The sequence below is a fragment of the Pseudophryne corroboree genome, chromosome 6 (assembly GCF_028390025.1).
Source record: "Pseudophryne corroboree isolate aPseCor3 chromosome 6, aPseCor3.hap2, whole genome shotgun sequence".
Classification (NCBI taxonomy): Eukaryota; Metazoa; Chordata; class Amphibia; order Anura; family Myobatrachidae; genus Pseudophryne; species Pseudophryne corroboree.
This window is the reverse complement of record NC_086449.1, coordinates 553355135-553375823: the sequence shown is the minus strand read 5'-3', so window position 1 is coordinate 553375823 and position 20689 is coordinate 553355135. Positions and strand designations below refer to the sequence as shown.

Genomic DNA, 20689 nt, shown 5'->3' with positions numbered 1-20689 from the left:
TCGCTGGATTTTCGTCTATAGTGGCGCCCTTGGTGGCACTCACTAAGAAAGGAGCGGATGTTGCTCACTGGTCTTGTGAGGCCAAAGCGGCTTTTGCCCGTCTCAAAAGGGCATTTGTCTCGGCCAAGGTGCTGCGACACCCAGATCCAGAGCGTCCTTTTGTGGTGGAAGTGGATGCCTCTGAGATGGGTATTGGGGCAGTGCTCTCTCAGATGGGGGTGTCTGATAATCGCCTTCATCCCTGTGCTTACTTTTCCCGTAAATTTTCGCCTGCCGAGATGAATTATGACGTGGGTAACCGGGAATTGTTGGCTATTAAGGATGCACTCGAGGAGTGGAGACACTGGCTTGAGGGGGCTAAGTTTGTGGTCTCAATTCTCACCGACCATAAGAATTTGGCATATTTAGAGTCAGCGAAGCGCCTCAATGTCAGGCAGGCACGATGGGCTTTGTTTTTTGCTCGCTTTAATTTTTTGATAACATATCGCCCTGGGTCAAAAAACATCAAGGCTGATGCGCTCTCGCGGAGTTTTGCTCCAATCCAGGAGACCACCGAGGAGCCATTGCCCATTGTGTCCCCATCATGTATTAAAGTGGGCATTACCCAGGACCTCGTCATTAGTCCTTAGAGCACAGGAGCAGGCTCCTCCAGACCTTCCGGTAGGTCTTTTGTTTGTGCCTCCTAGGTTAAGACAGCGAGTGTTCCTGGAATTCCATGCCAAGAAGTCGGCAGGTCACCCGGGTATTGCCAGAACTCAGGAGTTGCTATCTAGGGCGGTGTGGTGGCCCTCGGTGGCTAGGGATGTGGATCAGTGGGTTCGGGCATGTGACATCTGTGCCCGAAATAAGACTCCTAGAGGGGTTCCTGTTGGCCCATTACATCCACTCTCTATTCCATCTAAGCCATGGACCCACATTTCAATGGATTTTGTGGTGGACTTGCCCAAATCCTCGGGGATGACAGCCATCTGGGTTGTCGTTGACAGGTTTTCGAAGATGGCGCACTTCGTTCCATTGGTTGGGCTGCCATCGGCCAGACGCCTGTCTGAATTATTTATGCTGCATGTTGTGCGCCTCCACGGGTTGCCACTTGATGTGGTCTCTGACCGCGGATCCCAGTTTGTGGCCAAATTCTGGAGGGCATTTTGTTCCGATCTCCAGATTTCTGTCAGCTTGTCGTCAGGCTACCATCCGCAGTCTAATGGGCAGACTGAAAGGGTGAACCAGTCCTTGGAGCAGTTCCTCAGGTGTTATGTCTCCAAGTGTCAGACTGACTGGGTTGCTCATCTGTCCATGGCGGAGTTTGCCTATAACAACGCGGCTCACTCTGCTACAGGGATCTCTCCCTTCCTTTGTGTGTATGGGCATCATCCTAAGGCCAATTCTTTTGACCCCCTGGACTCCACGCCTGGTGGTTCCTCTGTGGTTTCGGTCCTTAGAGGTATTTGGAGGAAAGTGAAGAAAGCCCTTGTGTCTGTGTCATTAGTGACAAAAAGGGTTTTTGATAAGCGGAAAAGACCCTGCAGCTTCAAAGTGGAGACTTCGTCTGGTTGTGTACCAAGAATTTGAAGTTGAGACAGCCATCTCATAAGTTAGGCCCCCGGTTCATCGGTCCTTATAAGATCACTAGGGTTATCAATCCGGTGGCATTTCAGTTAGATCTACCCCGTTCTTTGGGTATCAATAAAACATTTCATTGTTCCCTTTTAAAACGGGCGATTAATAATCCTTTTTCCAGTGGAAGACCTTCCCCTCTTCTGATACGTGGCCAGAGGGAGTTTGTTGTTGAAAGGATTCTTGACTCCAAGATGGTTCGGGGTCGGCTGTCATTTTTGGTGCACTGGAAGGGGTATGGCCCGGAGGAGCGGTCGTGGGTGCGCAGTTGTGATCTTCATGCCCCCAGACTGTTACGCTCTTTCTTCTCGCAGTTCCCCGATAAACCCGGTGGTAGGGGTTCTTTGACCCCTCGTCAGAGGGGGGGTACTGTTAGGGTCTCCTGCTCTGTGCTGCCACGTCGTCATGGCAACCGGGAGACAAGTGCTAGCGGAGTAACCTGAGCGTAGCTGATACTCCGGTTCGGGTCTTTTGCTGTGCGGTGGTTACAGGCTCTGTGCACGGCAGGGGATCCGGTGCTGGTTTTTGTGCTCACAGTCTGTGTGGTCTGAGTGGGGCGTGGACAGCACCTGCTATATAAACCCTCTTCTCAGGTTAGGCAGATGCTGCTGAATCTTTGTTGGTTAGTCAGTTCCTGAAAGCTAGCTAGTACTGTGTAAACTTTGTATTTGTTTGTTGCTTACTGCAAATAGGCCTTGGGATTTGGTATTACACTCTGCCAATCCAGACCTAGCAGTAAGACTGGAGTCAGTCGTTTAACCTGCTGGGGTTCTTTTGCTACTCTGTGAACCTAGCAAGTTTGCGGCTGTATTCTCAGACTTGCCTGCCAAAATCCTTTCTCACTGTGCAAGGTGTTCAGGTGTCAGTTTAGTGGCAGTAAGCTGAACCAGTGCACTGCAAGTGAGGACTAGGATTGTGGAGACTCTCCTTGTGTCTATTATTCCATCTCTGACCAAGGAGTTTACTGCCACACCCGTTGGTAACCCTTTAGGGTTTTGCTGTTGCCCTTAGCAACAGCATTTCGGGTTCTCTACGTATTAAATCACTACATCTCGCTTCTTTCCATCTGAGCATTCCTAATACTAGGGAGACACCTAGTTTCTTAGCCTTTGGGCTTCTCTGTTCACTTTGTGTTTATTTTGTTACCCTATCACCTTCTGTGTATGTAATGTCATATTCCCCAGTCTGTCTGTGAGTTCATTTGTTTTGCATCCCTCACCGTTCAGACACCAGTACATTCCTGCTGGCACTGGTGTGCATAACACTAGGACGTAAGAGAAAATAAGATTTTAAACCTACCAGTAAATCTTTTTCTCGTAATCCGTAGAGGATGCTGGGCGCCCGTCCCAAGTGCGGACTACTTCTGCAAGACTTGTATATAGTTTTGCTTACATAAGGGTTATGTTATTGTTTTCATCGGTCTCCGACTGATGCTATGATGTTTTTTCATACTGGTAACTGGTTAGTTTATCTCAAGTTATATGGTGTGAATGGTGTGGGCTGGTATGAATCTTGCCCTTGGTTTAACAAAAATCCTTTCCTCGTACTGTCCGTCTCCTCTGGGCACAGTTTCTCTAACTGAGGTCTGGAGGAGGGGCATAGAGGGAGGAGCCAGTGCACACCCATACCTAAAGTCTTTCTTAAAGTGCCCATGTCTCCTTCGGAGCCCGTCTATCCCCATGGTCCTTATGGAGTCCCCAGCATCCTCTGCGGCAGTGTTTTTCAACCGCTGTGCCGCGGCACAGTGCGGTTGTCAGATGGGCCGCTGCCTGTCGCCCGTCAGAGATGTCTGCCGCTCTGCTGCCCCTATTATTGCTACTGGGCTCGGGCAGCACACTGCTCTCTTCCGTGGCCCGGCCCATGACCTATGGTGACGTGGGGTGACTCATAGGTCACGCACGTCACGCCTACCCGTCTGCTCTCCTGCCCGCCAGCTCTCCTTCCCGCCTACCCTGGCCGCCAGCTCTCCTGCCCGCCTACCCCGGCCGCCAGCTCTCCTGCACGCCTGCCCCGGCCGTCAGCTCTCCTGCTCGCCGCACCTACCCATTCCCCTGCTCCGTGCTGAGCGAGAAACCTGAGGTTGGGGCCAATGTATTTTATTTATTTAATTGATTGCTGGGGAATTACTGGGGGGGCAGTGTGGTGGAACTACTGGGGGACAACACACACAATGTGTGACATTGCTGGGGGAACAGTGTGTGGTGGAATTACTGGGGGGGACACAGTGTGTGACATTACTGGGGGAACAGTGTGTGGTGGAATTACTGGGGGGGCTACACAATGTGTGACATTACTGGGGGAACAGTGTGTGGTGGAATTACTGGGGGGGCTACACAATGTGTGACATTACTGGGGGAACAGTGTGTGGTGGAATTACTGGGGGGGCTACACAATGTGTGACATTACTGTGGGTGGCAGTGTGTGGTGGAATTACTATTACTATATTTTATTACTGTGGAGGTGAATGAATTTTTTATTACAGTGGGGGCCAATGTGTCTGTTTTATTACTGCGGGAAATATCAGTATATTAGTTGAAAAAACTGACTGTGTGCCTTGGCACTTTTAAAATCTCATTTAGTGTGCCACGAGTTTAAAAAGGTTGAAAATCACTGCTCTACGGACTACGAGAAAAAGATTTACCGGTAGGTTTAAAAACTTATTTTTACATAGTTCATCATGTATTAAGTATACAGATAGTAGAAATAAAAATAAATGCCAGAAAAAAGACAACCACTGTGTTTGTTGAATAATTTAAGCTCTAGATACTCCCTCACCTTTTTTAAGGTGCGAGCTCAGAAGAGGGAGTATCTTCACAAACTACGTTGGAAACTTCTGACTGACAAACTTAATGCGTTTCGTTTAATCGACTTCATCAGGGGTAACAAATATAGTTGACAGGTTTACTTGTCATTAATGAGTTTAAATGTAGAAAATCACAACCTTAAATATAGGGATAGTAAAATCTCCTATAATGGCTCCTGGTAAGGACTTATTTCAGATGGAGATTTCTACAGGCTGCCTCTAAAAAATAATTAAAAGAACTCTATTTAAGGAGTTCCTTCTAAAAACTATTGATTGTAGTTCTTTTTAAATATACTAGCGATTATGCATTCATATTTCGGCGGACTAAGAAGAATATCCAGATCTTATAATCAGAATTATTTCAAATTCGGGTAATTCCCCATAAAAATTCAAAGAGTATAAAGCTGATTTGACAATCACAATGCAATGCAACTTCCTGTCTGGTCTCTAGGTTTGTCTGTCCCCGGCGGGGGCGCTAGTGGGTCAGTGTTGGTATGATGGATAAAACGTGGAGGCAATATAAAAGTCCTGCGCATAGGCGCTGATGTTTTATTATAACTGAGCAGATGGGATAACACAGAGTGAACAGAAAACCGGTAATGGAATGACAATGATTGATAATGGAATTTGAATAACTGAGGTCTCTTGCAAAGGTAATATGAAACAACAAATACTGAAGGCAGATGATATAAACTAAAGTCCAGTAGTACTTGATAGCACACAGTCTCGGTATAACATAAGATAAAGTAACTTGAAAAGCAGAACTCCGATATGCATAAGAAACACACAGTCTCTATTAAGCACAAGTCCAGGTAGCCTTACTAGGCTCAAGCAGGAGACAGTCTCTAAGCAACTAGTTGTTATACTGCTGGAATGCACAGATGGAATACTGATAGCAAGTGCACAGGTAAGATGGTAATACGAACACCTGAGGAGAGTCTCTGCTGCTGGTGAATTGTGGCTGGATGTAATTGAAGTCCGGAGTAACGAGAGCTGTGAAGGTGAAAACTGGAACAATGGAAATAACCACGGGGAACGCTGGAAACAGGAACACAGGAACCAGGAGAACTTAGGCACACGGTATGTGATTTGTTGTCCGAGGCAATGTGAGTGAGCCACGGACTGGAAGTTAAACCCCTTGCTCAGCAGTGATTGGACACAGAACTGCAGGCGGAGATACAGCGCTGGATTGAACACCAGGATCAGCTGAGTGCAGGTGTCATGGCAACGTCCACACAGGACCAGACTCAGGGGTACTCAGCAATGCGGAAGATGACGCTCGCGGTCACTGTACCCATGCAGCCGCAACTGGGGCCATGACCTCCGGAGGCCTGCACACCAGCGCGCTGGTAAGTGAGACGCAGCAGAGCGCCGATTCCTGACACTTCCTCAGTAAAGCTCACAGAACGGATCCTGGAGATTTTTGGCTGTGCATGGAAGTATATATACGTGTTTCATCTCGTATAGAAACTTCATCAGGGGTATATCTACAACGCAAAGTACATTTCTTAGAACAAAAGTCTGTAATCAACATCATACAATCTTTAATATTACATTTGGAACCGAGAATAAACTATAAACATTTTAAATTATCTTTTTTCTAAAATAGGGCAAAAATACATAAGAAATAATACATACAAGATATATAGAACAAAGATGGGGATGGGGGACATCACTTTTTCTTTATCTCAATCACGTACCTCTTATTAATAGGCCAAGTACATACTTGGTATGACAGAAAGAGATGTGGACACTCAAATTTTGATTAAAACTTTGGTACATAGCCCAGTCACCTACCAAAGAAAATATCACAATGGAAATATTTGCCTTTTTAGGATGATTTCTAGCAAAAATTCTTATAACATTATGTAGAGGAAATTAATCCTATTGTATAAACACATACCTTATTTATTAGAATGACTTGTAAACCAAGACACGTGTGCAAAAACCAGACAATTGGATTAGAGGGAATCCTGCAGTGGAACCAACTAATAAGTGCATGTCACAACTGAGGGCCTGAGCTGATGGAAGGCAGCCTCAGTTGTAGGGGCTGAGATGTACCGGAACCTGGGAGGTTGTATCAGACCCCTGGACATGTAAGTAACATGAAGAGAAACCGCCCGAAGGCGTGACCACGACAACTTGAGTAAAAGTCAATGATATTTATTTATGACAAACTCCATGCATCACAGTAGCAGTAAAAAGTAACATAAAAATCAGCAGAGAAATAATAATACAGTTCCTGGGTACTACAGGGTGGCAGGGGCCACAGAGCTCTGGTGGTATGAGACAGTTCTTATTATCTGCAAGTTGGAAAGTCCTTACCAGGCTCAACTGTAGCAATGAGGAAAGCCCAGGGTCGTACCAGCTGGTGTTCCAGGGAAAGCTGGACTGCTGTAGATAAAATGCTGCTGTGGGTACTGGTTAGAACCAGACAGGTGTTGGCACGGAGTGGATACTGGCTGGAACCAGTTAAATAATAAATAAAGCTTGAGAGCGATGCAATGTAGATGAAATGTAGAATTTGAGAGCGGAGAAATAATAATACCGGTGGAGAGTGGTAAACTGCAGAAAGGACACCGGCCCTTTAAAAGAAGCTGTACACTGCTGGAAGCTGAGCTGGAAGCAGGTGATGTTGTAGCTGGAAACAGGTGAGTCCAGTATGGATCGGAGAGTCAGGCTACACCGCAGATGGAATGCTGGTGCGGGTCTCTATAGCAGAAGTCTGGAGACAGGAGCTGGAACCTGGAAGACATTCACAGAAGAGAGACAAACTGGAACTAGGTTTGACAACCAAAGCACTGACGCCTTCCTTGCTCAGGCACAACCTATTTATACCTGCAGCAAGGAAGGCATTGGCTAGGCAATTATGCAAATTAATAATACAGACAGCAGATTGGTGAATATGATCAGATGACAGAATCCAAGATGGCTGCGCCCATGCAGACACTTGGAGGGAAGTTTGGTTTGTAATCCATGTGGTCTGGAAAACAGTAATGGCGGCGCCGGCCACCGGAGACAGGAGACGCCAGGCTGACAGGTGCACATCCAACCACGCGGACACAGCGGAGGCCGCGGCTGACGTAATCGCCACTCTGAATGCAGAAGCTCAGGAACGGCGGCGGAGGCCGCGGGAGACGCCATGCCAGATGTATAAGGCGTTACTGTGACAGCGTCCAGAGAGACAGGAGAGGATGCGGGAATATGCACATCAGGATAACAGATGGGATCCGGTCCTGGAGCGCTGAGCCAGCCTTAGGAGGCATCTGATGGGTAAGAAATGGCGTCCAGATACCCGGATCGTGACAGCACCCCCCCCTTTAGGAGTGGCCCCAGGACACTTCTTTGGCTTTTGAGGAAACTTGGAATGGAATCTCCGGACCAAGGCAGGAGCATGGACATCAGAAGCATTGGTCCATGAACGTTCCTCAGGGCCATAACCCTTCCAGTCAATAAGATACTGAAGTCGACCGTAACGGTGACGTGAGTCCAGGATCTTGGCCACTTCATACTCAACGCCTCGTTGAGTTTGGACTTTCGGAGTTGGAGGAAGTGAGGAATGAAACCGATTCAAGATTAACGGTTTCAACAGGGAAACATGGAATGTCCTGTGTATTTTTAAGAAAGGAGGTAACTGGAGTCTGTAAGCAACAGGATTGATGACTTGATCAATTTTAAAAGGACCGATGAAGCGAGGTGCAAACTTCATACTGGGAACTCTCAACCTCAAATTCTTCGTGGATAACCATACCCGATCACCCACCTTGAGAGCAGGAACTGCTCGACGCTTCTTATCCGCAAACTTCTTGTACCTGAACGATGCCTTGAGCAGAGCTGATCGTACGCTCTTACAGATATTGGCAAACTGATGCAAGGTGATATCCACTGCGGGAACAGAAGTTGCTGGAAGCGGTTGGAACTCAGGGACTTTAGGGTGGAATCCAAAGTTGGTGAAGAATGGTGTTGAAGAAGATGAAGAATGATACTGGTTGTTATGACAGAACTCGGCCCAGGGAAGTAATTGAACCCAGTCATCTTGGGAGGAGGACACATAGATGCGGAGGAAGGACTCCAAGTCCTGATTCACCCTCTCAGTCTGACCATTGGTCTGAGGATGGTAAGCCGTGGAAAACTTTAGCTTGACTTGGAGGACTTGACATAAACTTCACCAGAATTTGGCTGTGAATTGAACTCCTCAATCTGAGATAATTTCTTCTGGAAGACCGTGGAGTCGGAAGATCTCTTGTATGAATACTTGAGCCAACTTGGAAGCTGACGGAAGACCGGTGAGAGGAATGAAGTGTGCCATCTTGGTGAACCGGTCAACTACCACCCAGATGGTATTGAACTTGTTGCACATGGGCAAATCTGTAATAAAATCCATCGACAAATGGGTCCATGGTCGACGGGGAACAGATAGTGGAACCAGTTGCCCCGCAGGCGACTGGCGGGATACTTTATGTTGAGCACACTTTGGGCAAGATGCAATAAACTCCAAAACGTCCTTTTTCAGAGTTGGCCACCAATAGGACCTAGAGATAAACTCCAGGGTTTTTTGGATACCTGTATGTCTGGCAAAGCGGGAAGCATGGGCCCAATGCATGAGCTTCTTCCTTAGTGTCGGCTTCACAAAACTTTTCCCTGATGGGGGCGTAGAGTCCATCCCTACCGTGGAGAATGCCAACGGATTTATAATAGGATGCTTGTCTGAAGACTCTGACTCATTTTCTTGCTCCCATGAGCGGGAAAGGGCATCGGCCTTGCGATTCTGAGAGCCCGGACAGAACTGGAGTTTAAAGTCGAACCTGGAAAAGAAAAGTGCCCATCTGGCCTGACGAGGATTGAGACATTGTGCGCCTTTCAGATATAGAAGGTTCTTGTGGTCTGTAAGGATGGTGATTGAATGAGAAGCTCCCTCCAACAGATATCTCCACTCCTCTAGAGCGAGCTTGATGGCTAGCAACTCCTGGTCGCCAATGGCATAGTTGCGTTCCGCTGGGGAGAACTTCCGTGAGAAGAAACTGCAAGGATGTAAATGGCCATCTTTAGCCCTCTGAGATAACACCGCTCCTACTCCAACGGAGGAGGCATCCACCTCTAAGATGAAAGGAGAGTCGATGTCAGGCTGTTTCAGGACAGGCGCAGAGATGAACCTCTGTTTTAAAAGATGAAAAGCTTGCATGGCCTCTTCAGACCAAGACGGGTTAGCACCCTTCTTGGTGAAAGCAGTAATAGGCGCCACAATGGTGGAAAAGTCTCGTATAAACTTTCGGTAATAATTGGCGAACCCTAAGAACCTCTGGACCCCTTTGAGGGTTAAGGGTACCGGCCAATTCTGGATTGCTTGTAGTTTCTCAGGATCCATCTCTAGTCCGGAACCGGACACAATGTACCCTAGAAACGGAATGGACTTGACTTCAAAGACGCATTTCTCTAATTTGCAATAGAGATGATTGACACTAAGACGGGACAGAACCTCCTTTACCCAAAAACGATGTTCCTCTAAATTGTTGGCAAAAATGAGGATATCATCTAGATAGACCACGACATGACGGTATAGAATGTCTCTGAAGATCTCATTGACGAAATGCTGGAAGACAGCTGGAGCATTGCTCAATCCGAAGGGCATGACGAGGTACTCATAATGTCCGTCACGGGTGTTAAATGCGGTCTTCCACTCGTCACCCTCACGGATCCGGATGAGATTGTATGCACCTCTCAAGTCCAGCTTTGTAAAGATGGTAGCTCCGCTAACTCTGTCAAAGAGCTCAGTAATCAGGGGTAAAGGATAGCGGCTCTTGATGGTAATGTCGTTCAAACCTCTGTAGTCGATGCACGGCCGCAGACCACCATCTTTCTTTTTTACAAAAAAGAAGCCTGCGCCGGCTGGAGAAGAAGAAGGTCGAATGAACCCCTTTGCTAGGTTCTCTTTAATGTATTCCTCCATAGAATGCGTCTCGGGCAGAGACAACGGATAAGTTCGGCCTCGAGGTGGAACCTTCCCTGGAACGAGATCAATCGGGCAGTCCCATTCTCTATGAGGAGGAAGGATATCAGCAGAAGCCTTACTGAACACATCCGTGAAATCTTGATATGGAGGAGGTGGAACATCAGACGACCTGGGGGAGGAAGAACAGACAGGCAACACTTTAAACAAACATGTCTCAGCACAGGAGGGACCCCATGCCAGGATTTGCGTAGTCGTCCAATCAATTGTAGGATTGTGAAGACGGAGCCATGGAAGGCCCAGGACCACAGGATGTGTGGCTCTTGGAATCACTAAAAGTGAAATAAGTTCGGAATGAAGAACTCCCACTCTCAGACGAACTGGTAGAGTCCTTAGAGCAATAACTGTATCAAAAATTTTACTGCCATCCACGGCAGTTAAGGAAAAGGAGGAAGGAAGTCTCTCGGTGGGTAGGGACCACCGTTTAACATAGGCTTCGGTAATAAAGTTCCCAGCTGCTCCGGAATCAAGGAGGGCAATGACGTTCTGATAACGTTGAGCAACTTGAAGCGAGACTGGGAGATTACAATCTTGAGGGGATGGAGAGGAGATCATTACTCCTAGCCGGCCCTCTCCTTGGCGAGCTAGGGTCTGGAGTCCCGGACGTTTGGGACAAGCATTAATGGTGTGAGACGGAGCTGCACAATAAAGACAGAGAGACTCGGAGAGACGTCTTCGGCGCTCAGCAGGAGTTAAACGGGAACGGCCAATTTGCATGGGCTCATCTTTAGTTGGTGACAGTTGGCGAGGAGGAGGAGCAGAAGATTTTGGAGCAGATGATCTTCCACGCTCAGTTGCTCTCTCTCTGAAACGTAAGTCAACTTTTGTACAAAGTGAGATTAGCTCATCTAACTTGGAGGGTAAGTCTCTGGTAGCTAACTCGTCTTTAATACACTCAGATAAACCATGCCAGAATGCAGCATACAGGGCCTCGTCGTTCCATGCCAGTTCGGATGCCAGGATCTGGAACTGTATAAGATATTGTCCTACAGTATGTGATCCCTGGCGTAAACGGAGAATCTCAGACGAAGCTGAAGTTACCCGGCCTGGCTCGTCGAAGATGCGCCTGAATGTTGACACGAATGCAGTGTAAGAAGATAGCAGGGTGTCGGACCTCTCCCATAACGGTGATGCCCAGTCAAGGGCTGAGCCACTGAGAAGAGAGATGATGTAGGCAATTTTTGTACGGTCACTGGGAAAATTGCCAGGTTGTAGCTCAAACTGAATCTCACACTGGTTGAGAAATCCCCTGCAGAATCTTGGAGATCCGTCAAATTTTGCTGGCGTTGGAAGATGAAGACGTGGAGCAGAAACGGGTAAGGTGGGTGGGGTTATAGTTGGAGTCACTGTGGTTGACGCCCCAGATGCGCCTAATCCACGGAGAGTTGTCTGAATCCCATCCAGCCGAGTAGAGAGATCCTGGAGACAGCGGATGATGTGGCCCTGTGCAGCCTCCTGATGTTCAAGTCGGGCTGCCCGTTCTTGCATCGGCCTGGCCGCTTGATCCTGGTCTCCGGCTGGATTCATTTGGTCAGTGCTTACTGTCACAACTGAGGGCCTGAGCTGACGGAAGGCAGCCTCAGTTGTAGGGGCTGAGATGTACCGGAACCTGGGAGGTTGTATCAGACCCCTGGACATGTAAGTAACATGAAGAGAAACCGCCCGAAGGCGTGACCACGACAACTTGAGTAAAAGTCAATGATATTTATTTATGACAAACTCCATGCATCACAGTAGCAGTAAAAAGTAACATAAAAATCAGCAGAGAAATAATAATACAGTTCCTGGGTACTACAGGGTGGCAGGGGCCACAGAGCTCTGGTGGTATGAGACAGTTCTTATTATCTGCAAGTTGGAAAGTCCTTACCAGGCTCAACTGTAGCAATGAGGAAAGCCCAGGGTTGTACCAGCTGGTGTTCCAGGGAAAGCTGGACTGCTGTAGATAAAATGCTGCTGTGGGTACTGGTTAGAACCAGACAGGTGTTGGCACGGAGTGGATACTGGCTGGAACCAGTTAAATAATAAATAAAGCTTGAGAGCGATGCAATGTAGATGAAATGTAGAATTTGAGAGCGGAGAAATAATAATACCGGTGGAGAGTGGTAAACTGCAGAAAGGACACCGGCCCTTTAAAAGAAGCTGTACACTGCTGGAAGCTGAGCTGGAAGCAGGTGATGTTGTAGCTGGAAACAGGTGAGTCCAGTATGGATCGGAGAGTCAGGCTACACCGCAGATGGAATGCTGGTGCGGGTCTCTATAGCAGAAGTCTGGAGACAGGAGCTGGAACCTGGAAGACATTCACAGAAGAGAGACAAACTGGAACTAGGTTTGACAACCAAAGCACTGACGCCTTCCTTGCTCAGGCACAACCTATTTATACCTGCAGCAAGGAAGGCATTGGCTAGGCAATTATGCAAATTAATAATACAGACAGCAGATTGGTGAATATGATCAGATGACAGAATCCAAGATGGCTGCACCCATGCAGACACTTGGAGGGAAGTTTGGTTTGTAATCCATGTGGTCTGGAAAACAGTAATGGCGGCGCCGGCCACCGGAGACAGGAGACGCCAGGCTGACAGGTGCACATCCAACCACGCGGACACAGCGGAGGCCGCGGCTGACGTAATCGCCACTCTGAATGCAGAAGCTCAGGAACGGCGGCGGAGGCCGCGGGAGACGCCATGCCAGATGTATAAGGCGTTACTGTGACAGCGTCCAGAGAGACAGGAGAGGATGCGGGAATATGCACATCAGGATAACAGATGGGATCCGGTCCTGGAGCGCTGAGCCAGCCTTAGGAGGCATCTGATGGGTAAGAAATGGCGTCCAGATACCCGGATCGTGACAGTGCATTATTCACAACGTCAGTGCCATCATTGTTCAGCAAAAATATAACTCATAATGTTGAATAATAATTAATGAGCATTAGTGTGATTTCTCCTATATCTCGGAGATGTATTAATATGGTGGTTTTTAGACCGACACGGAGAATATTATAAAGAAATACTTTTCTCTAACGTCCTAAGTGGATGCTGGGGACTCCGTCAGGACCATGGGGAATAGCGGCTCCGCAGGAGACAGGGCACAAAAATAAAGCTTTAGGATTAGGTGGTGTGTACTGGCTTTTCCCCCTATGACCCTCCTCCAAGCCTCAGTTAGGTTTTTGTGCCCGTCCGAGCAGGGTGCAATCTAGGTGGCTCTCCTAAAGAGCTGCTTAGAAAAAGTTTTTAGGTTTTTTATTTTCAGTGAGTCCTGCTGGCAACAGGCTCACTGCATCGAGGGACTTAGGGGAGAGAATTTCAACTCACTTGCGTGCAGGATGGATTGGATTCTTAGGCTACTGGACACCATTAGCTCCAGAGGGAGTCGGAACACAGGTCTCACCCTGGGGTTCGTCCCGGAGCCGCGCCGCCGACCCCCCTTACAGATGCTGAAGATTGAAGGTCCGGAAACAGGCGGCAGAAGGCTCTTCAGTCTTCATGAAGGTAGCGCACAGCACTGCAGCTGTGCGCCATTGTTGTCACACACTTCACACCAAGCGGTCACGGAGGGTGCAGGGCGCTGCTGGGGGCGCCCTGGGCAGCAATATTTAATACCTTTATGGCAAAAGAATACATCACATATAGCCATTGAGGCTATATGTATGTATTTAACCCATGCCAGATATCTAAAACTCCGGGAGAAAAGCCCGCCGAAATAGGGGGCGGGGCTTATTCTCCTCAGCACACAGCGCCATTTTCCTGCTCAGCTCCGCTGTGAGGAAGGCTCCCAGGACTCTCCCCTGCACTGCACTACAGAAACAGGGTAAAACAGAGAGGGGGGGCATTTTTTGGCGATATTTTGACATATTTAAGCTGCTATAAGGAACAACACTTATATAAGGTTGTTCCCATATATATTATAGCGCTTGGGTGTGTGCTGGCAAACTCTCCCTCTGTCTCCCCAAAGGGCTAGTGGGGTCCTGTCTTCGATAAGAGCATTCCCTGTGTGTCTGCTGTGTGTCGGTACGTGTGTGTCGACATGTATGAGGACGATGTTGGTGTGGAGGCAGAGCAATTGCCGATAATGGTGATGTCACCCCCCAGGGAGTCGACACCGGAATGGATGGCTTTGTTTATGGAATTACGTGATAATGTCAGCACATTACAAAAATCAGTTGACGACATGAGACGGCCGGCAAACCAGTTAGTACCTGCCCAGGCGTCTCAGACACCGTCAGGGGCTGTAAAGCGCCCTTTACCTCAGTCGGTCAACACAGACCCAGACACAGACACTGAATCTAGTGTCGACGGTGATGAAACAAGCGTATTTTCAAGTAGGGCCACACGTTATATGATCACGGCAATGAAGGAGGCTTTGCATATCTCTGATACTGCAAGTACCACAAAAAGGGGTATTATGTGGGGGGTGAAAAAACTACCTGTAGTTTTTCCTGAATCAGAGGAATTAAATGATGTATGTGATGAAGCGTGGGTTAACCCAGATAGAAAAGTGCTAATTTCAAAAAAGTTATTAGCATTATACCCTTTCCCGCCAGAGGTTAGGGCGCGCTGGGAAACACCCCCTAGGGTGGATAAGGCGCTCACACGCTTATCAAAACAAGTGGCGTTACCGTCTCCTGATACGGCCGCCCTCAGGGATCCAGCTGATAGGAGACTGGAAACTACCCTAAAAAGTATATACACACATACTGGTGTTATACTGCGACCAGCCATCGCCTCAGCCTGGATGTGCAGTGCTGGGGTCGTCTGGTTGGATTCCCTGACTGAAAATATTGATACCCTGGATAGGGACAGTATTTTATTGACTATAGAGCAATTAAAGGATGCTTTCCTTTATATGCGAGATGCTCAGAGAGATATTTGCACTCTGGCATCGAGAGTAAATGCGATGACCATATCTGCCAGAAGGAGTTTATGGACGCGACAGTGGTCAGGTGATGCGGATTCCAAACGACATATGGAAGTATTGCCGTATAAAGGGGAGGAATTATTTGGCGTCGGTCTATCGGATCTGGTGGCCACGGCAACTGCCGGAAAATCCACCTTTTTACCTCAGACCCCCTCCCAACAGAAAAAGACACCGTCTTTTCAGCCGCAGTCCTTTCGGTCCTATAAGAACAAGCGGACAAAAGGACAGTCATATCTGCCTCGGGGCAGAGGAAGGGGTAAGAGAGGGCAGCAAGCAGCCCCTGCCCAGGAACAGAAGCCCTCTCAGGGTTCTGCAAAGCCCTCAGCATGACGCTGGGGCCTTACAAGCGGACTCAGGAGCGGTGGGGGGTCGACTCAAGAATTTCAGCGCACAGTGGGCTTGCTCACAGGTGGACCCCTGGATCCTGCAGGTAGTATCTCAGGGTTACAGGTTGGAATTCGAGAAGTCTCCCCCTCGCAGGTTCCTAAAGTCTGCTTTGCCAACGTCTCCCTCAGACAGGGCGACGGTATTGGAAGCCATTCACAAGCTGTTTTCTCAGCAGGTGATAGTCAAGGTACCCCTCCTACAACAGGGAAAGGGGTATTACTCCACGCTATTTGTGGTACCGAAGCCGGACGGCTCGGTAAGACCTATTCTAAATCTGAAATCTTTGAACCTGTACATACAAAAATTCAAGTTCAAGATGGAGTCACTCAGAGCAGTGATAGCGAATCTGGAAGAAGGGGACTTTATGGTGTCCCTGGACATAAAGGATGCTTACCTGCATGTCCCAATTTGCCCTTCACATCAAGGGTACCTCAGGTTCGTGGTGCAAAACTGTCATCAGTTTCAGACGCTGCCGTTTGGATTGTCCACGGCACCTCGGGTCTTTACCAAGGTAATGGCCGAAATGATGATTCTTCTGCGAAGAAGAGGCGTATTAATTATCCCTTACTTGGACGATCTCCTGATAAGGGCAAGGTCCAGAGAACAGCTGGAGGACGGAGTAGCACTAACCCGACTAGTGCTGCAACAACACGGGTGGATTCTGAATTTTCCAAAATCTCAGTTGACCCCGACGACACGTCTGCTGTTCCTGGGAATGATTCTGGACACGGTTCAGAAAAAGGTGTTTCTTCCGGAGGAGAAAGCCAGGGAGTTATCCGAACTTGTCAGGAACCTCCTAAAACCAGGGAAAGTGTCTGTGCATCAATGCACAAGAGTCCTGGGAAAGATGGTGGCTTCTTACGAAGCGATTCCATTCGGCAGATTCCACGCACGAACTTTGCAGTGGGATCTGCTGGACAAATGGTCCGGATCACATCTGCAGATGCATCAGCGGATAACCTTATCGCCACGGACAAGGGTGTCTCTTCTGTGGTGGTTGCAGAGTGCTCATCTGTTAGAGGGCCGCAGATTCGGCATACAGGACTGGGTCCTGGTGACCACGGATGCCAGTCTGAGAGGCTGGGGAGCGGTCACACAGGGAAGAAACTTCCAGGGAGTATGGTCAAGCCTGGAGATGTCTCTTCACATAAATATACTGGAGCTAAGAGCGATTTACAATGCTCTAAGTCTGGCAAAACCCCTGCTTCAGGGTCAGCCGGTGTTGATCCAGTCGGACAACATCACGGCAGTCGCCCACGTAAACAGACAGGGCGGCACAAGAAGCAGGACAGCAATGGCAGAAGCTGCAAGGATTCTTCGCTGGGCGGAAGATCATGTGATAGCACTGTCAGCAGTATTCATTCCGGGAGTGGACAACTGGGAAGCAGACTTCCTCAGCAGACACGATCTACACCCGGGAGAGTGGGGACTTCATCCAGAAGTCTTCCACATGATTGTGAACCGTTGGGAAAAACCAATGGTGGATATGATGGCGTCCCGCCTCAACAAAAAACTGGACAGGTATTGCGCCAGGTCAAGAGACCCTCAGGCAATAGCTGTGGACGCTCTGGTAACACCGTGGGTGTTCCAGTCAGTGTATGTGTTCCCTCCTCTGCCTCTCATACCAAAAGTACTGAGAATTATACGGCAAAAGGGAGTAAGAGCGATACTAGTGGCTCCGGATTGGCCAAGAAGAACTTGGTACCCGGAACTTCAAGAGATGCTCACGGAGGATCCGTGGCCTCTACCTCTAAGACGGGACCTGCTTCAGCAGGGACCGTGTCTATTCCAAGACTTACCGCGGCTGCGTTTGACGGCATGGCGGTTGAACGCCGAATTCTAAGGGAAAAAGGCATTCCGGAAGAGGTCATTCCTACACTGGTAAAAGCCAGGAAGGAGGTGACTGCACAACATTATCACCGCATTTGGAGGAAATATGTTGTGCGTGGTGTGAGGCCAGGAAGGCCCCCACGGAGGAATTTCAACTGGGTCGATTCCTACATTTCCTGCAAACAGGATTGTCTATGGGCCTCAAATTGGGGTCCATTAAGGTTCAAATTTCGGCCCTGTCGATTTTCTTCCAGAAAGAATTGGCTTCAGTTCCTGAAGTCCAGACTTTTGTAAAAGGAGTACTACATATACAGCCCCCGGTTGTGCCCCCAGTGGCACCGTGGGATCTTAATGTAGTCTTGGATTTTCTCAAATCCCATTGGTTTGAGCCGCTCAAATCGGTGGAGTTGAAGTATCTTACATGGAAAGTAACCATGCTACTGGCCCTGGCTTCAGCCAGGAGAGTATCAGAATTGGCGGCTTTATCATATAAGAGCCCATATCTGATTTTCCATATGGACAGGGCAGAACTGCGGACGCGTCCTCATTTTCTGCCTAAGGTGGTGTCAGCGTTTCACCTGAACCAGCCTATTGTGGTGCCTGCGGCTACTAACGATTTGGAGGATTCCAAGTTGTTGGACGTGGTCCGGGCATTGAAAATATATATTTCAAGAACGGCGGGAGTCAGAAAGTCTGACTCACTGTTTATATTGTATGCACCCAACAAGATGGGTGCTCCTGCTTCTAAGCAGACGATTGCTCGTTGGATTTGTAGCACAATTCAACTTGCACATTCTGTGGCAGGCTTGCCACAACCTAAATCTGTCAAGGCCCATTCCACAAGGAAAGTGGGCTCATCCTGGGCGGCTGCCCGGGGGGTCTCGGCATTACAACTCTGCCGAGCTGCTACTTGGTCAGGGGCAAACACGTTTGCAAAATTCTACAAATTTGATACCCTGGCTGAGGAGGACCTTGAGTTCTCTCATTCGGTGCTGCAGAGTCATCCGCACTCTCCCGCCCGTTTGGGAGCTTTGGTATAATCCCCATGGTCCTGACGGAGTCCCCAGCATCCACTTAGGACGTTAGAGAAAATAAGAATTTACTTACCGATAATTCTATTTCTCGTAGTCCGTAGTGGATGCTGGGCGCCCATCCCAAGTGCGGATTGTCTGCAATACTTGTACATAGTTATTGTTACAAACAAATTCGGGTTGTTATTGTTGTGAGCCGTCTGTTCAGAGGCTCCTACGTTTGTCATACTGTTAACTGGGTTCAGATCACAAGTTGTACGGTGTGATTGGTGTGGCTGGTATGAGTCTTACCCGGGATTCAATATCCTTCCTTGTTGTGTACGCTCGTCCGGGCACAGTATCCTAACTGAGGCTTGGAGGAGGGTCATAGGGGGAGGAGCCAGTACACACCACCTAATCCTAAAGCTTTATTTTTGTGCCCTGTCTCCTGCGGAGCCGCTATTCCCCATGGTCCTGACGGAGTCCCCAGCATCCACTACGGACTACGAGAAATAGAATTATCGGTAAGTAAATTCTTATTATAATTGGTAATCATTTCATGGTGTAAACAATAGAATCTTACACCTCCTTTTAACTTTATATTTCCTGGGGGTCCAGTTCAAGAATTAGATTACACCACAGTATAAATATAATACCAATAGTTTTTTCATTAATCCTCCTATAGAAAAAATGGTTCCAACTTATAAATAGTATAAAATAAATAAATATATAATCCATATACATTAATAAAAATGGGAACACATTCACATTCACCTATAGTTCAAATCATCACTTACAATCCATATAAATTAATAAAAATGGGATCACAGTCACCTATAGTTCAAATCATCACTTACCCTCCTATCTGATCTCAAGAGACCTCCTACTGATCCTGTTAGTCTAGAAGTATGGCGTATAGGTCATCAATACACCCTTATATAGGGGGTATAGCCTTACATCACTTACTCCCTTTTTCTAATTGGTGTGTACTTTATTACTACATAAAAACATAATACAGGTTGAGTATCCCATATTCAAAATGCTTTGAATATCGGATTTTTCCGTATTTTGGAATAATTGCATATCATAATGAGATATCATGGCGATGGGACCTAAGTCTAAGCACAGAATGAATCTATGTATCATATACACCTTATACACACAGCCAGAAAGGTCATTTTAGACAATATTTTTAATAACTTTGTGCATTAAACAAAGTGTGTGTATATTCGCCAATTAATTTATGTTTCATATACACCTTATACACACAGCCTGAAGGTAATTTAATACAATATTTTTAATAACTTTGTGTATTAAACAAAGTTTGTGTACATTGAACCATCAGAAAACAAAGGTTTTGTCACAATCCTGACTGTAATTCTCATATTTGGTGACTTACCCCTGCTTTCTGTCCTGGATCCTGTGTCTTTTCACTCACGGAGTTAAACAGCTTGTCAGCACTGAGTTTCCTGAGTTCTCTGCCTGAGAGGTAATCAGCTCCACCTGTGGTGATCTCCTGTGTGAGGCTGAATTCAGTAATCTAAAAGCAAGCATCCTGTGTTTTGCAGAAGTCCAGGCTTCAGTGTTCTCTTGGCCTGCTAGGCCTCATTCTACATCACAGCCTTGGCTAGAGTAGTCACATGACAGTGACATCACCTAATCCTGCCCACCAATCATCAAGGACCAGGAAGTATAAATCAGGAGGCTGAGTTGGAATCTGGGCCAGTTCCTCGTGTCACATACAGCCTTGTGAGAGTCTTTATGCTGAGCTCCCTTAAGGTAACCATTGTACCTAAGTTCCTGTGGAAACTCTGTTCCCTTGTTCCTGTATGGTTACTTGTGTGTTGCCATTTGATTTCACCATTTCCCTGAGTCTCAATGTAAAGGCACAGCTGCAATGTTTCGTCTTAAAGGCACAGTACTGAATTCCATGTTCTCCACTGAAAACCACAGCTGTCGTGTTTCAGTTTTACTACTGTTGTAGTTGGGATCTCCAGAGCTCAGTACTTCCGTGCTTCCAACACCTCCGTGCCTCCGTGCTTCCAGCATCTCCGTGACTCAGCACCTCTGTGCCTCAGTACCTCCGTGCTTCCAGCACCTCCGTGCCTCCGTGCTTCCAGCAGC

General features: G+C 47.7%; 1 long non-coding RNA gene across 1 annotated transcript in view; it reads left to right on the top strand.

Annotated features, from left to right (window-relative positions):
* The window catches only part of LOC134932889 (uncharacterized), a 68906-nt gene that overhangs the window by 23283 nt on the left and 24934 nt on the right, over positions 1–20689 (top strand). Inside the window, exon 2 of the long non-coding RNA XR_010179523.1 lies at positions 4194–4257. This is a non-coding gene — a long non-coding RNA (uncharacterized LOC134932889). The remainder of the gene's footprint in view (positions 1–4193; positions 4258–20689) is intronic.